At 40.0% G+C, this 6,027-nt stretch overlaps 1 pseudogene; it reads left to right on the top strand.

The window, feature by feature from the left end:
• The first annotated feature begins 962 nt into the window (after window positions 1–962).
• Window positions 963–1,927, top strand: LOC112913713 (activated RNA polymerase II transcriptional coactivator p15 pseudogene; annotated as a pseudogene).
• Window positions 1,928–6,027: the final 4,100 nt, after the last annotated feature.

Raw genomic sequence — 6,027 nt, 5'->3', positions numbered from 1 at the left:
AGCCCGATGCGGGACTCGATCCCGGAACCCCGGAATCACAACCTGAGCTGAAGGCAGAGGCTCAACCACTGAGCCACCCAGGCATCCCTTATTGATTTATTTGAGAGAGAGAGAGAGAGAGAAAGTGAGCAGAGGGAGGGGCAGAGGGAGAGGGAAAGACGATCTCAAGCAGATTCATGCTGAGGGCAGAGCCTGATGCTGGGCTGGATCCCACAACCCAAGATCATGACCTGAGCAGAAACCAAGAGTCAGACACCTAACTGACTAAATCCCCAGGCACCCCTACATCTATCACTTCTGACACTTAACCGACTAAGCCACCCACACGGCCCTGCATTGTTTTCAACATTTAGCCATTCTTTTGTTGATAGACATTTGGATTGGTTCCAGTTTTCCATAATTATAAACGATGATGCTATAAACATTCTTATACGTTCCCCCTCCTCCACCATCTAGGAATGGGATCATCCAGTCACAGCTCGTACACATCTTCAACACCTAAGTGTGATCAAAGGTCCTCCAAGTGGTCGTAGCGATCTGTCTTCCCACAGGCAGTGCAGAAGGATTTCTTGTTGTTCCATATTTTTATTAAAGATTTTATTTATTTATTCATGAGAGACACAGGGAGAGACAGAGAAGCAGAGACACAGGCAGAGGGAGAAGCAGGCTCCACGCAGGGAGCCCGACGCGGGACTCGATCCTGGGACTCTGGGATGAGGACCTGAGCTGAAGGCAGATGCTCAACCACCAAGCCCCCCAGGTGTCCCCTGTTCCATATTTTCATCAACACTTGCTATTCTCACTCCCTTCCCCCCAATCTGATGGGTGTGACATCATACTTAATTCTAGCTTTAATTTGCATTTCCATGATCACTACTAAGTTTGAGATCACTAACCATCTAGGTTTCTCTTCTTCGAATTGCCTATTCGTATCCTTTGCTCATTTTTATCACTTTGTTTTTATGAGTTTATATGAGGTGATCTTTTTCTTAGTGAGAGTAAGAAACTCCTTTATAAATTCCAGTTACTAACCCTCTGTGGGTTATATGTGTTGTAAATATCTTCCTCCCTGTGTCTGGCTTGCCTTTTCCTCTTGTTTTGTTGTTGTTGTTGTTGTTGTTGTTGTTGTTGTTGTTTTTGATGTGCAGAAGCTTTATGTTTTAATTTAAGGCAAATTTATCGATCTTTTCTTTTGAGGTTTGTGCTTTTTGTGAATTATTTTAAGAAATCTTTCTCTAGGGGGCAGCCTGAGTGGCTCAGCGGTTTAGCACCGCTTTTGGCCCAGGGTGTGATCCTGGAGTCCCGGGATCGAGTCCCGCATCGGGCTCCCTGCACGGAGCCTGCTTCTCCCTCTGCCTGTGTCTCTGCCTCTCTCTCTCTCTCTCTCTCTGTGTCTCTCATGAATAAATAAGTAGAATCTTAAAAAAAAAAAAAAAGAAAGAAAGAAAGAGATCTTTCTCTAGGGGCTTCCGTGACTCTGGGTTCCCTGTCCGTTGCAAGCAGGCAAGCAGAAGGCAGTTCGGCTGCAGGAACAGAGCAAGGCCTAAATCAAAGGAACCTGTTTCTTCAAGCTTCTGGCAGTGATTCTGACAGTGAGGTTGACAAGATGTTAAAGAAGGAAAAGCAAGTTACTCCAGAAAAACCTGTGAAGAAGCAAAAGACAGGTGAAACTTCGAGAGCCCTGGCATCCTCTGAGCAGACCAGCAGCAGCAGACATGAAAAGGTTTCAGACAGGGGAAAATGAGGTACGCCAGTGTTCGGGACTTTAGAAGGAAAGTCCTAAGTGATATTAAATAATAATGGATGGATCCAGAAGGTGAAATGAAATCTGGAAAAAAAGGCATTTTTAAAAAAAATCCTGAGCCAGGTGAAAGAGCAGATTTCTGACATTGATGATGCAGCAGGAAAACTGAAATCAGAGCCGTAAAAACCTGTACTGTTCTAGCTGTTTTAGTCTGTCTTTTTACATTGGCTTTTGTTTTCTTTTTCTTTCTTTCTTTGTTTCTTTGTTTCTTTGTTTGTTTCTTTTTTTTTTTTTAAGATTTTATTTATTTGAGATAGAGCACAAGCATGAGCGGGGGTGGGGGGATGAGGCAGAGGGAAAGGGAGAAGCAAGCTCCCCACTGAGCAGAGGACCTGATGCAGGACTTGATCCCAGGACCCTGGCAGACACTCAACTGACTGAGCCACCCAGGCGCTCCCGGCTTTTGTTTTCTACATGTTGTTTTCCAAGCTATTGTATATTTGGGTTGCAGAGCAGTTTGTAAGATGAACATTTTTTTTAATGTGCATTATTAAAAGTCTTTTGAGGGAAAAAACAAATCTTCCTCTACTTCTAATTTTTTTTTAACTCTATTTTCTTCTAAAAGTATTAGTATTCGTTACCTGAAGCTGCTGTAACAAATTACCACTAAGTTGGATGGCCTAAAACAAGAAAAATGTATTCTCTCACAGTTCTGGAAGCGAGGAGTCTGAAATCAGGGCCTGGGAGGGCCAAACTCTGGAGATTCTAGGAGCGGATCCTTCTTTGCCTCTTCCTGGTGGGTGGCAGTCCCTGGCCTTCCATGGCTTACAGGCTCATCAGTCCCCTCTCTGCTTCTGTCGCCACATGGGGTTCTCCTGGCGTGTCTGTCTCTTCTCTTCATATAAGGACATGAGTCACTTGGTTTCAGGGCCCACTCCACTCTGGTGGACCTCAATTTTACTGCATCTGCAAAAACTTCTTTTCAAAAAGTCATATTCATAAGTACCCAGGGGTTAGGACTGGAACTCAAATGCCTTTCTGGGGTACACAATTTAAGCCACAACAGTATTCAAGTTTTATTTTCCAAATTTAAGTCTTTAATCTATCTTGAATTAATTTTGGGGTCGATTTGAGGTGTGGATTTAAGATAATTTTTTATATGGGCAACCTGGGTGGCTCAGCGGTTTAGCGCTGCCTTCAGCCCAGGGTGTGATCCTGGAGACCCGGGATCGAGTCCCACGTCGGGCTCCCTGCATGGATGGAGCCTGCTTCTCCCTCTGCCTGTGTCTCTGCTTCTCTGTCTCTCTCTCTGTCTCTCATGAATAAATAAATAAATAACCTTTAATAAAAATAAGATAATTTTTTATATGGACAACCACTATTGCACAGTCATGTGCCCAATAATGCATCACTTCCCCACTAATTTGTGATACCACCTCCGTCATACATCAAGTTTCCATACATGTATGGATCCATTTATGAACTTCCCATTTTGCTTCATTGTTCTAATTTGTCCGTCTTTCCCTATACAAGTGATAGGTTTAGAATACATTTTAATATCTGTTAGAGCAACATTATACTTCTTTAGAATTTCCTTGGCTATTTTTAGCTCTTTACATTTGCATGTCAATTAATTTTGAATTCTCTTTCACATCGCTCTCTGTAGCTGAAGGTGAGAATTTTCTCATCGCATCCACTGATTCTTTCTCAAAGCAGTTTATACTGTTAATTTTTTTCGATTAAATTTTTATTTTGAGAAACTGTAGATGCACATGCAATTGTAAGAAATAATGTAGAGACAGTCCTTGTACTTTTACCCAGTTTCCCCAAGGATAACATCTTGTGAAAATTTTAATACAATAGCACACATAGGATATTAACTTTGGAGGAGTCAAGACACAGAGCATTGCCATGGCAAGGATGCTTCATGCTGTTCTTTTATAGCCACATTCGCTTCCCTCCTGCCCCCACCCCTCCTTAACCTCTGGCGACCACTAATCTGTTCTCTGTTTCTATAATTTTGTCATTTCCAAGAATGTTATATAAATGGAATCATGTGGAATGTAACCTTTTGGGATTGGCTTCTTCCTTTTTTTAAAAAATTTATTTATTCATTTTAGAGAGCACGTGTATGAGCAGGGGGAGGAGCAGAGGGAGAGGGAGAACCCTTGAGCACACTCCCCACTGAGCAGGGATTTTTTTTTTCCCCCAAAAGAGGCTGGATCCCAGGACCCTGAGATCATGACCTGAGCTGAAATCAAGAGTTGGTTGTTCAACCGACTGAGCCACCCAGGCACCCCTGGGATTGGCTTTTTCCACTCAGCATAATAATTCTCTGAAGATTCATCCAGTTGTTGTGTGTACCAGTAATTTATTCCTTTTAATTCTGAGTAGTATGCTGAAGTATGGATGTACTATATGGTCTGTTTTACCATTCAGCTGTAGAAGGGTATCTGGGTTGTTTCCAGTTTTTGACAAATAACGTTACCATCAGCATTCATGTACAGGTTTTTGGGTGAATATATGCTTTCATTTCTTTGGGTAAGGTTGAAATTGATGGGTCACATGGTAGTTGCATGTTTAGTCTTACTAGAAACTGACAAACTGCTTTCCAGATTGGCTAGCCCATTTTATACTCCCACCAGCAATGAATGAGTGATACAGTTTCTTTGTATCCTTGCCAACATTTAGTGCTTTTACTATTCTCTATTTTAGTGATTTTAATAGATATATAGTGATATGCTGTGGTTTAAATTTTTATTTCCCCAATGACTGATTATATTGAACATCTTCCCGTGTGCTTGTTTTTGCCATCTGTATACTCTTTTCAGTGAAATGTCTCTTCTTTTGTTCATATTCTTATTGGTTTGCTTATTTTATTACTGTTGAGTTTTTTCTTTAATTCTTTTTAATGGAGATGTCATGGACATACATTTACTATAGAGTTTTGAGAGTACTTTCTAGATAGTAGCTCTTTGTTGGGTGTGTGGTTTGCAAATATTTTCTCCCTATTCGTAGCTTGCCTTTTCATCCTTAACAGGATCTTTTGCAGATCAAAAGTCTTTATTTTGATGAAGTCCAATTTATCAGTTTTTCCTTTTATAAATCATGCTCTTGGTGTCCAATCTAAGAAGTCTTTGTTTAGCCATAGATTCTGAGATTTTCTTTTTTTCCCTACAAGTTTTATAATTTTACATTTAAGTCTGTGATCTATTTTATTTTATTTTATTTATTTATTTTTAAAATATTTTATTTATTCATGAGAGACAGAGAAAGAGAGAGGCAGAGACACGGGCAGAGGGAGAAGCAGGCCCCATGCAGGGAGCCCGATGCGGAATCGATCCTGGGTCTCCAAGATCACACACTGCGCCAAAGGCAGTTGCTCAACCACTGAGCCACCCAGGCGTCCCCTGTGATCCATTTTAAATTAACTTTTGTGAAGGTGTGAGAATTAGATCAAGCTTCATTTTTTGCCTGTGGATTTCCAATTGCTTCTGCACCATTTATTGAAAAGGCTGTTTTTCTTCCATTGACTTGCTTTTGCATCTTTGTCAAAAATCAGATTGGTGGATTTGTGTGGGTCTATTTCTGGGTTCTCTATTCTGTTCCATTAGTCTATGTGTAATCACCAATATCACGCAATCCTTGATTACCGTAGCTACATAATAAGTCTTGAAATTAGGTAGACTGATTCCTATTTTATTCTTATTTTTCAAAATTATTTTAGTTATTCTTGTTTCTTTGTCTTTTCATATAAAACTTAGAATAATCTTGTTCATACAGACAAAATATCTTGCTGGGGTTTTGATAGGACTTGCATCAAATCTGCATATAAATTTGGAGACATCTTCACTATGTTGAGTCTCCAATCCACAAAAATAATATAACTCTCTATTCATGTAGATCTTTGATTTCTTTCATCAGCAATTTGTACTTGCAGCATACAAATCCTGTACATATTTTGTCTGATTTACACCTAAGTGGTTTTTTTTTAAGTGATAGTAAATTTGCAATTTTGGTGTTCATTGCTAGTAAATAGAAAAGCAATTGGTTTTGTTTTTCTTTTTTTTAGCAATTGGTTTTTGTACAATTATTTTATATCCTGCAATATTGCTAAACTCACTTATTAGTTCTAATAGGGTTTTAAAAATAGATTCCTTGGGATTTTCTACATATACTGAAATACGTATGATGATGAAATAATATGATGCCTGTGATTTACTTCAAAATAATCTTGGCAGGGGGCATTCGGGTGGCTCAGGGGTTGAGCATCTGCCTTCAGC

Source organism: Vulpes vulpes, chromosome 1 (assembly GCF_048418805.1).
Source record: "Vulpes vulpes isolate BD-2025 chromosome 1, VulVul3, whole genome shotgun sequence".
Classification (NCBI taxonomy): Eukaryota; Metazoa; Chordata; class Mammalia; order Carnivora; family Canidae; genus Vulpes; species Vulpes vulpes.
Note: the sequence above shows the minus strand (reverse complement) of the source record. Positions and strands in the feature narration are given on the sequence as shown.